The sequence below is a fragment of the Talpa occidentalis genome, unplaced genomic scaffold (genome assembly GCF_014898055.3).
Source record: "Talpa occidentalis isolate TD23 unplaced genomic scaffold, MPIMG_talOcc4v2.1 talOcc4.8, whole genome shotgun sequence".
Taxonomy (NCBI): domain Eukaryota; kingdom Metazoa; phylum Chordata; class Mammalia; order Eulipotyphla; family Talpidae; genus Talpa; species Talpa occidentalis.
The window spans coordinates 51280974-51292874 of NW_023605194.1; the positions used below are offsets into that span (position 1 = coordinate 51280974).

The 11901-nt window shown below is 38.0% G+C and overlaps 1 pseudogene; it reads left to right on the plus strand.

Moving 5' to 3' along the window:
• Window positions 1–3537: 3537 nt before the first annotated feature.
• Window positions 3538–4446, plus strand: LOC119234447 (heterogeneous nuclear ribonucleoprotein A1-like; annotated as a pseudogene).
• Window positions 4447–11901: the final 7455 nt, after the last annotated feature.

An 11901-nucleotide genomic window follows, 5' to 3' on the forward strand; every position in this document is an offset into this window, starting at 1 on the left:
GGCATCCCCGTGACGCCACCCTTAAAAGCCCAGTCTTAGCCCAGGTGAACCGTATCTACAAATGCCCACACCCTACTCCAGGTGCCTGCCATCAGGCTTGCATTCGGGACGACAGGGTTCCGTCATCTATCCTAATGGCAGGAGGGCAGAAAAGCCTGATACTTTTTACCTTACCCTACACTTGCCCAACTATGTCTAAGGTTTTAGCTTCTAATCTTAATCATCATGTAGGCACTGTCTGTGATCCTCAGCTTTGAGACAATAATGGGTCTTGTCACACCCTCAACTACTGGAAGGCACCAAGATCAAATAACAGTGCTCTGGCCTATCATATGTTAGGCCACAAAACAACTCAATAAATTTAAGAGGTCTGAAATTATATCAAGCATCAGTTCCAACTGAGGGTTAATAAATAGCTAGAAGGAAACTGGAAAATTCACAAATAAGTGGAGATTAAAGATGCTGCTGACCAATAGCTCAAATTAAAAGAAGTAAAAACAATCTTGAGAAACAGGAAAATTAAAATACAACATACCAAAACATACTGGATGCAAGAGAAATTCTAAGAGGAAAGTTTATAACAATAAATGTTAAAAACCAAGAAAGATATAAATAGTGCAAATTTATATCTGTAGGGGGAGGAGGAAGAGTCCCAAATTAGCAGAAGGAAGGAAATAACAAAGGTAGAAACAGAAATAAATGAGAAATTTAAGAGAAAATGATCAATGAAATAGAGAGCTGGTTTTGTGAAAAAATAAAATAGATACTCCTTTATCTAACAAACCAAGAGAAAAAGAGCAAAGACTCAAATAAAAATATAAATGAAACAAGGGCTATTACAACTGACAAAGGATCACACAGATACAAAAGATCGTAAGACACTACTAAGAACAATTACATGCCAGCAAGCTAGAAATCCCAGAAGAAATGGACAAATTCCTAGAAACATGTAAGCTACTAAGACAGAATCAGGAAGAGCTAGAAAATAGTAAAGAGATTGAATCAGTAATCAAAAACATCCCCCTAACCCCCAAAGAAAAGTCCACCACCAGATGGTTTCACTGCTGAACAATACCAAACATTGAAAGAATTAATACCAGTCTTCCTCAAGCTTATCCAAAAAAATAGAAGAGAAGAAAATACTTTTGAACTTATTTAACAAGGTTCGCATTACCTTGTTACCAAGACCTGACAAGGAAACTATAAGAAAAGAACATTACAAACAAACATCCTTGATGAGCATAGATGCAAAATATGTATGTATGTATATGACAAATTCTCAGGTGATCTAATGTTCAGCATAGTGATAATAGTAAATACTTGTATACTGTAATACTGTTTTATATACTTCAAAATTGCTGAGAGTGGGTTTTAAATATTCTCACTACAAAAAAATAAATAGTGATTATATGAAATATGCAGGTGCTAGCCAACACTATGTTGGTAATAATTTTGTGATATATGTTTATCAAATCAATTCATTACACACCTTAAACACATAATTTTATAGTATTATATCCCAATAAAGCTAGAAAAAATATTTCTATTTCTTCTTTTGTCAACTACTGAGCAGTATGGAAAAACTCATACAAACAAGTCTTATTAATTTGACCTTTTTATATAGAAATTATCTCAATCCATTGCATACAACTTTACATTTTACAATTTAATTTGGATTATATAATTTTCATTTATAGAATTATACATTATTATATGAAATCAACTCAGGGGCCATTTTCTTTAGTAATTTATTTTCATGAAACAATGTGATAAATCACAGGTGATTGCACAAGGTTATTTAGATAATTCTAAGTGACAACTACCACCACCACCATCATTTTAATTTTGAGTCTACAGAATAAAAGTGAAAATTTATCTCCCTCTACCTTTCTCATCCAAATCAAAAGCAGAGATAATAGCTAGTTGCTTTTTTTTTTTCTTTTAGAGGAATTTATAATCTCCTAGGCCCTCACCCTTCTCATCCTCTTAGCCATTGGGCTCAGTGGTTGCACTTTCAAAATACATTTTGAATTCTCTGTTTCTTCTTGCTTCCAAGCCACTTTTCTGGCCCAAGTTATCACCATCTCTTGCAATAGCTTAATAAGTGGTCTCCCAACTTCTACTCTATCGTCCCAGTCAATCCATTATCTTCACAGTATCCCACCATGATCCTTTTAAAATGTACTTTACTTTAAAACCATTGAGTGGTTTTCAATTACAATTAGATTAAAATACACATCTTTACCTAGCTTATAAAACCCTGCAGGAATTGGCCCCTGCCTGTTTCTCTAGCTTCCTGGATTGCCTCTTTTCTGCTTACCCACACCATTTTAATTTTCCAGATCCTTGATATTCTTCCCCAACTCAAGCCACATACCGTTCCTCTCTTTCAGCTGCTGTTGCTTCCCTGTTCTCTTTGCCTGGCAACTCCTACTCATTCATCATGTTAAATAGTACTTCTGATTTTTCTTCCTCCGATTTCCCTAACTCTAAGTAATATTTCTCTCTTTGCACTTTTAACTTTTCAATTATAATACTGTAGTCAATTGTTAATTGATAGTCAATTAATTGATAGTCAATTAATAGTCAATTGTAATTACTCTCTTAATATTTGCAGGCCATAAACTTCATAAGACAAGAACATGGTCTGCTTTATTCACTTATCAGCAAAAAACTTGGAAAACTTGATAGAAAACTAGAAAAACTTCTGAAAGCACTTTGTGTCTTGAATTGGGTGGTGGTTATATGTTTGTATATATTTGATTTTACACATGCACAAATATAGATTTATAAAAACTCTTAAGATTTGTGAAGCTTATTACATATATACTATTCTTAATATTTTATATTATTTTCTAATTAAAAAGGTTAATAAACTAAATCAAAGATATATATTTGAAAATTTTTCATAGTATATCAGTTTCCTTTAGAAGCTGCAGCAATTCATGTTTCCACCAGCAGTGTATGAGGCTACTCTTTCTGCCCTATGCCCTCATCACATACTCTTTCTACCAACATGCTAAGCAAAAGATAGCACCTCAATGATGTTTGCATTTGCTTTCTTGATTATTAGTGAATTGAAATTGAATAAAATGTTTGAAATAGTTAATATTTCAAAGAGTTGAAATAACTTTTTTAATCCATTGGGGATTTATTTCAATGCATGATATAAGAATTAGGCGGGGCCTCCCTGGTGGTGCAAGGGGTTAAGACGCAGCACTATTAAGCAATCTACAGCCACTGCAGCAGGAGTTCGATCCCCACCCAGGGAGCTACCTACATGGCAAAGCAGACTTCTGCTGTCTTGCCCGCTGCTCTCCTCAGCAGTGTATTTCAGTCAATCTGCCTGTTCTGCTCCCCAATCTGTCTCTGGTGAATCCTCTCACCTCCCACACCTCTGGCCTGTACCCCAGTTCTTGTATGCATAAATAAATAAATCTTTAAAAAAGAGAATTAGGCAGATCCATTAGATTATTCCTTTCTGCCCATGATGCCAATGAGTAAGGGTCATAAATGTCTCCCCCTTCCACTGGCATCATGTCTAAGTCAGAGTCTCCCAAGGAGCTAGAATAGCTGTGAAAGCTCTTTGTTGGAGGTTTAAGCTTTGAAGTAACTGAAGAGTCTGAGAAGCCATCTTGAGTAATGTGGGAGGCTCACCGACTATGTGATAAAGAGATCCAAACACCAAGTGATCAGAGGCTTTGTGTTTGTCACTTGTGCCACAATAGAGGAGGTGGATGCAGCCATGAACGCAAGATCACACAAGGTAGGCAGAAGAGCTATGGAACCAAAACGGTTCTTCTCAAAAGAGAAGATTCTCAAAGACCCAATGCCCAATCAATTGTGAAAAAGATTTCTGTTGTTGGCATTAAAGAAGACATTGAAGAACATCGCCTAAGAGATTATTTTGAGCAGTATGAGAAAACTGAAGTGATTGAAATCTTAATTGATCAAGGCACTGGCAAGAAGAGAGGCTTTGCTTTCTTGCTGTGAATGGCCACAACTGTCAAGTAGGGAAAGCCCTGTCTAAGCAACAGATGGCCTGTGCCTCATCCAGCCATACAGGTTGAAGTGGTTATAGAAACTTCGGAGGTGGTTATGGAGGTGGGTTTGGTGGTAATAACAACTTTGGTCATGGAGGAAACTTCAGTGGTCCAGGTGGCTTTGGTGGCAGCCATGGTGGTGGTGGATATGTTGGCAGTGGGGATGGCTGTAATGGATTTGGTAATGATAGAAGTAATTTTGGAGGTGGCAGAAACTATAATGATTTTAGCAGTTGCAATCATCAATCTTCAAATTTTAGACCCATGAAAAAGAGGAAACTTTGGAGGCAGAAGATCTGGCCCCTATGATGAAAGAGGCCAATATTTCACCAAACCATGAAGCCAAGATTGCTGCGGTGATTCCAGCAGCCATGGCACCTATGGCAGTGGCAGCAGATTTTAATGAACTGCGAGTGAGACAAAGCATAGCAAGAGAAGAGAGCAAGAGAAGTAACAGGGAAGCTACAGGTTACAACAGATTTGTGAATTCAGCCAAGCACAGAGGTAGCAGGGGCCAGTTGCTACAAAGAAGACAGGTTCTGGACAATAATCATGTGTATGGGCAGAAATCTTGTGGACTGTATTTGTGACTGATTGTTTAACAGTTATTTTAGTTTCTGTTTGTGGAAAGTGTAAAGCATTTCAACAAGGGATTTTAAATAGGTTTTTTTTTTTTTTTTTTTTTTTTTTGCTGCTGATTTTTGAATGTAGTAGTCTCATAATGATACTGAATAAATGTATCTTTTTAAAAAAGGAATTAAATTTATTTTTCCCATCCTGGGTACCAGCACCATGTACTGAATAATCTTAGCCTTCCACTTTAATTTGTTATCCCATTAATCTTTATCATATTTTGTGATGTCAGTGGTCTTGATAATATACTAAATTCTTGAATTGGTAGGATCTGTTTCTGAGATATGTATTCATTTGTCTCTTTATGTTATACCAGTACCATGCTGATAAAATTAATATGTTCAAAAAAGTCATCTTCATTAATCTTCTTTTGCAAATGTAAAAATATTCCTGATACTTTAAGTGATGGCTAAAATGCTTTTGTCAAGTTACCAACAGAATTTGAGTTGCAATTCATTTTAGTTTGCGTTCCTTTGGGAAAAAACATTGAGATGGAGATTTGTTTACAGGTATTTTATTTGGGAATGTGTGTGTGTGTGTGTGTGTGTGTGTGTGTTTGTGAGTGAAACATCAATGAAAGGGAGGGATGCAAAAGAGAAGCTGAACTGTGATGAAGTTGCAACCAAGCTTTTAATTGATTCCATGAGGAGCTATGAAGCAGATTGTTCTGAATTGAGCAGAATTGAAACAAAGGGGCAACATCAACAAGTTAATGGCTAAAAACTTCCTCCATGGAGGAGATATAATGGGCAGAGTCAAGGACAGTTCCAGGAGAAGTACTCAACTATACATTGTCAGTTGCCAATACTCGCAAACTCTGGAAATGAGAGCTGATCCTGAATGGGGTTTTGGGTGGTGCAACATAGGATCCACTGCCGTTTTTATAGTGCTGCTTCCTTTTTCCAAGGAAATGATTAACTCTTCCTTTTATTCAATCATTTTATATCTCAAATAACTTTCTTGGCCTAAAAATACAAAATAAAACAATGGGAAAAACTGGGTACATTTTCTGTGCAATGACTGGTAGTCAAAAAAAAAATTAAATACTAGACTGGAATAATGAGACCAAATCAACAAATGAACTGAAAACTGAATAGGAATGAATGATAGTCTTTTACTCAATATTAGGAACTTAATAGGAATGAATGATAGTCTTTTATTCAATATTAGCTAAAAGCATAATTTGGCTCTTTAAAAAATAATTAATCCTGTCATTTGCTTCAATTTTTTTGCTTCCAAATTCTTCATCATCCTTGAGCTATGAGCAAATTTAAGGTGTATTTTTTCATCCTTCTTCATGTTCAAACTCTGCTCAACACCAATACCTGGCATGCCCAAGTGTCTGCTGAACATCTCTTTCATCATCGATCTACTCATTAACTTCCTTCCCCATATATTCTTTTGGGACCATCCCCCACTCTTCTCTCTCATAGCCTACTTTTAACGTGTGGTCAGAACCTACCATGTCCACATGCGAGATGCATTTGAACCCACTTCTTGCTTTTATTCTCAGGGCGATGGACAAATTTCACATCAATGTCATTTTGTCATTTGGACTAATCTTGAAAATTTCTGATATCTATGTCTCCAATTGTTCCTGTCTCTAACCAATTATGTTGTTCACTATACCATTATCCTCACTCAAGCTCAAACATGTTGATGACCGTCCATCACTCATATAATCATAAAACCTAAAAGTGTTAATATGGAATTCAAAGATCTGTGGACTCTCAATTTCACCTAGAAATTTTTTTTTATAGTCCAGCTTTATTGTATTGCTAGCATTATCATTCTTCTTGTTTATACTACTTCCCTAGGTCTCTTTTCTCTACCCATGTATGAATGTAATTCTCCCTCTCTTCCTGCCTAAAGACATTGTATTATCTTCAAGACCCAGTTCAACCGCCACTTCAGTAAAATATTCTTAAGTTTTCACAGCTGAAATTAATGGTGCATTCTTTTATTTTCCATAGTGCTTTGTTTACACAACTCTTACAACATATATTTATATGTATGTGTGTTTCCCAGACTAGAATGGGCTTTGGAAGGCAGAAACTGTTTATTTTATTCATTTTTGTATTCTTCACAAAGCCTACCTAGTACAATTCATTCTATAAAATATATAGTTATAAAATATAAGCCTGGTGTTTAAAAAGACAGGGATGTAATTCTTTCATTCACTTGGCCCTTACTGGAATGTATCTAGAGCTGCTCTGTTCAATACAGTAGGCACTAGCAACATGTGACTATGTAATCTAAGTGAGTTAAAATAAAATGAAATGAAAATGTCTGTTCTTTGGTCAAATTAACTAAGTGTTATATATTCTTTAGCCACATGTGACTAATGGCTAGCATATCAGGCTATTCAGATATGGAACATTCCCACCATCACAAAAATTTCTACTGGACAGTACTATGCCAGACTATTTGAATCAGAATGCTTTCAGCTGCAAGTAACAGGATGTTCAATTTGTCTTAACTTGATTGCTCAAAAGCCTATCCAGAGATAAGGTCTTAGGCACAGGTAGTTTAGTTAAAAGGTGATTCCCAAGGTTAACAAAAGCACATTTGAAGATAAAAAGAGAGACAGGAAGAGAGGAGCCAGTTAGGTATGTACTAACAAGTGGGTTTTTGCTGTGGGCCACTGCAGCTCTGCTGGGTGTCCTCAGAGGAAATGTGAAAAGGATGACAGAAATGTCCCACCAGAGTGTGAGGAGCTTAAACCACCCCCAACTCACTAAATCCCATCCCTCTTGATTGATGCTTAGTGGGGAGGGGCTCAAACACCACCCCCACCTAAGCATTGCACTTTCAGGAAGAGAAAAGTTGCAGATAGTTGAGTTGGAAACTAATGAAAAGCTGAAAAGTAGATATTGCAGCAACATATCATCTCAGGTGGATAAAAGGACTGGGTATGGGCATCGACAGAATGCTACACTGTTAAATAGGGCTTAAACAATAACTAAAATGGATCGTTTCACTCGCAAATTTGGAAAAGGTAAAATTATTTGTTAATTCAGTGCTTTCATGATCAAGGAGCCCTGTGTTGGTGGTTCTGCAATATCCATGGTTTTCCTCCTAGCATCCTCTGGAGTCATCTGCAGCATCTCCAAATATCACAACTTCAGGAGTAAGCATCTGACAGGCAGGAAGGGGTAATTCCTGGTCTTGGTTCTGTTCTAAAAGAGTGAGGGAGAACTTTTCAAAAAGCCCGCTGAAAACTTCCTTATTATTAGAAACTTTGTTCCCAGGAATATCCATAATTAACAACCCTAATTCTCTCTCCCTTAAAAACATGAAAACTCCAGGGCCTCCCCTGGTGGCGCAGTGGTTGAGCGCTGGGCTGCGAAGCTGCCGTCAGCCTCTGCAGCACCAGTTCAATCCCTGGCCGCCGGCGAGGGTCCCACATGGTGCACAGACATCTCCTGCTGCCCGCTGCTCCCCTCAGCAGTGTATTTCGTTGGTCTGCCTGTTCTGTTCCCCGCTCTGGCTCTGGTGATTCTCTCACCCTTCCATGATTCTGACTATACCCAGAGATCGTATAAATAAACAAATAAATAAATAGATCTTAAAAAAAAAAAGCAAAACTCCATTTCTTCGAGCCCTGCTGCTGTATTTCTACATCTTGCAGTTCTGCCTATATTCTCCTTAATTGAAGATGCTTTATTTGGTATTAGTTATTGTGTAGATTCTCACCCCTTCTCTTTATTCTATAGGGTCCAGCTTATGAATAAATGGAAATTTAGTTAGAAGAAGTAAACATTACTTCTCTCCTTAGTCAATTTGAATATTCTTCTTTCATGAAATGTTTTGGTTTATTTAATGATTCACTGGAACATACATAATAGATGTAATTAGATATTAAGGATTCTAATCATTCCAGTGACCCTCTCTTCTGATCTTCCCAACTGGATGAAGGGCCTTGTCTTCTATAGAGTCTGCACTCAATGAATTTTTCTTTAAATAAATGCTGGAATACTGATCCGAGGTGTGGGCTTTTTTGTTCTATTTCTGGATGTTGCTTTACACCATTTCAATAATTCTTCAGTTGAAGTTTTTAACAACACCAGTGCTTCAACCTTGCAGGAATCCAAACAGCTCACTATCTTTTGGCACAAAAAAAGGACTTTGCAGGGCCTCCCTGGTGGCACAAGGGGTTAATACGCAACCTATGAAGCTATCCTCAGCCATTGCAGCACAAGTTCGATCCCCGGACACGCAGCTAACCACATAGTGTAGCAGACCTCTCCTGACTCGCCCGCTGCTCCCCTCAGCAGTACATTTCAGTCAATCTGCCTGTTCTGTTCCCCAGTCTGTCTCTGGAGGATCCTCTCACCTCCCGCCCCACCCCACGCCTCTGGCCTATACCCCAGTTCTTGTATGCATAAATAAATAAATCAATCATTTAAAAAGAAAAAAGGACTTTGGAACTCATATATGCTTGATTTAGGGTTTTTCTACATTTTCTTATCTGGGTTACTTTTGAGCTGGAGTTATTGTTGATCCTGTACTGTTGTCTTCAATATGAGTTATTTGCAGAGGCTATTCCAAAGAATATCTAAGAATTTTTAACTATAGAAATATGGCAGAAAACATGTCCAAAGATATAGAGAGGCAGAGTTTATAATTACCGCAGTGATGCTGAGTTTTTCTTCATATTCATTTTGATCTATATTCTACCAATTGGTGCTTTATTTTACAGTTGCAATAATGGAAAGAAGAGGAAATAGTAATACCTAAAAGTTGTGTTTACAATCTTCAGCCATGATTCTAAGCATTCCACATGTATTATCACAATTATCACAATTTTGTTGAGTACTACTGTTATATACAATTTTACAAATTTGAAAACTGAGACACAGAGAGAATAAGTAAATTGTCCTAGGCCATGTAGCTATGAATTGGTGAAACCAGATTACTACCCAGGTAGTCTAACTCTGGAACCCATACACTTACTTAATCACCATATTGTTATTAGTCATTGTTGTTATTATTATTATTTATTAAATGTGTTTACCAATATGTAATCTTTCAAAGACCGGCAATATAACACACATAAAAAAAAAAAAACTTGCTTCTTAGGATGTATTAATGCATTTCTTCATTCCATTTGAAAATTAACAAACGTGGGTATTCAGAGGCTGACCTGGTTGGTAGGTCCTCACCATGTGCTTATGACTGCAGGGCATGGCTCAAAAAAAGATGCAGAGGGAAAAAACAGTAACAATAGTTTTTACTTACAGAGAGAAAAGGGAGAGCTGAGAGAGAAAGACAGACAGAGAAAACTGATGGGTCCCCAATTGGCTAAATGAGTCTTTCCTACCCCAGGCAGTGTCAGTATTGGGAAGTCTAAGCCAAATGTGCATGTGGAAGATGAGCAGAGGCAGGGAGGCAAGCAGGAGCCCAGTCACAGGAAGAAGATGGCAGCTAGCCTGGAGCTGGTGGCACAGGTAGAGGAAGAAGAGGCAAACCCAGACACTGGACACAAGGAAGCAACCTGCCCACCTATCAGAAGTGGTGCTAGGACCAGACTTGTGTGAAGAGGGAAGAAAAGTATATCAGAAAGCAGGGGACTGTGGTGATGGTGCACAGGTGCATTGGTGAAGGAAATTCTTCGGGGACTACAACTGGTTGGGGGGGGAAGCAAATATTGTTTAAAAATGAACAATGATGTAAAAAAATAAATAATTTAAAAAAGAAATTAAAAAAAAAAAGAAAACAGGACTGCAAGTCAAGCCTACATAGTCCTTTAGTCCTCAGAGAGAGCAAGAGTCGGCCCCTCCAGCTTTTAAAGTTTTCATCACTGCTCCAATCTTCCCCTCTCTCCCTACAGTCCCCATTCAGGCAGTGGGTCAAAGCCCCACTGTCTACCTTCCAGCTCCATCCATTCTTTGGAGGTTGTTGGCTCAGCTGTCCTCAGGGTCACAGGGCAGGGCCACGATGTCCAGGAAGGCAGCAGGTCCACACACTGAACCCATCTGCTGCAGTGTGGGCCTGGTGTTGTGCAGAGGGTGGGGCAGGGAACACTTGGTTTCTGAGCACAGCACGCCTCCTATTAGCAGAGGCTTCATTGAGGCCCCAAGGGGAAGTTACAGTTAGGAGGGATGGCCAAGCCCAGTAGATGGAGATCAAGAGCAACAGGGAGGGCCACCAGGGCAACTGGGCTCCACAGTGCCCAGAACTGAGCCAGTCTTGCCCAACCCCTGTGAGACAAACTCATCTAGCGGTGGTGCTGGGGACTGGAGGTGGCCACTCCTTGTCAGCATGGGTCCTCTAAGACTAGCTCAGAGGTCATTTTTTTCCTCCAACACTTTCAAAGTCCAATATAACTTATATGTGTATGTGTTGTTCAACTTCAAAAAAAAAAAAACATTTTTACCTTTTCCTTCTACCTAAAGGACATATATGAAAAGATATCATGTATAGCAAATATATATGCATATCATATTTCAAAGAATATATATCAAAGTATATATATGATAAATTGTTAAATGAGATTTTTCTGTTCAAAAACCAAAGCCTTTGAGGTTAGTTATTGTTGTTTGTGAATTTTCTGAAGGGCTGACTTGACTTGTTATTGAAAGAATCCCGGGCCTCCCCTGGTGGCGCAATGGTTGAGTGCTGGGCTGCGAAGCTGCTTGATCCCCCCACCACCGCGAGGTTCCCACATGGAGCAACAGACCTCTCCAGTCTCGCCCGTTGCTCCCCTCAGCAGTGTACTGTGTCAGTCTGCCTGTTCTGTTCCCCGCTCTGGCTCTGGTGAATTCTCTCACCCTCCTGCGCTTCTGACTGTACCCAGTGCTTGTATAAATAAATAAATAAATCTTAAAAAAAAAAAAAAAAGAAAGAAAGAATCCCAAACTAGGTAGCAAAGATGAATGAAAGGAGGAAAAAAAAACCTAACCAAAATGTTAGTATTGAGAAGGACTCTCAGTATTTTCCAGGCTAATAGGAGACATGTGAGTAAAAGAGACAAAAGCTTTAAATCACAAGTACTAAAAGAAATGCAGTTTACATAATATAAATATTTTTATATAAGGAGAAAATATAGAACTATTTAAATTAAAAGCTATCCTATAGGATCAAAACTTTATGATTAATTTTATAAATTAGAGAAAGAGAAACATTAAATTATACATCTACATCTAAAAAAGAGACACAGGTATAGACAGGAAATAAAATGGCATCATTACTGCAAAGCCTCAGAAAAATAAAGGGAACTAAA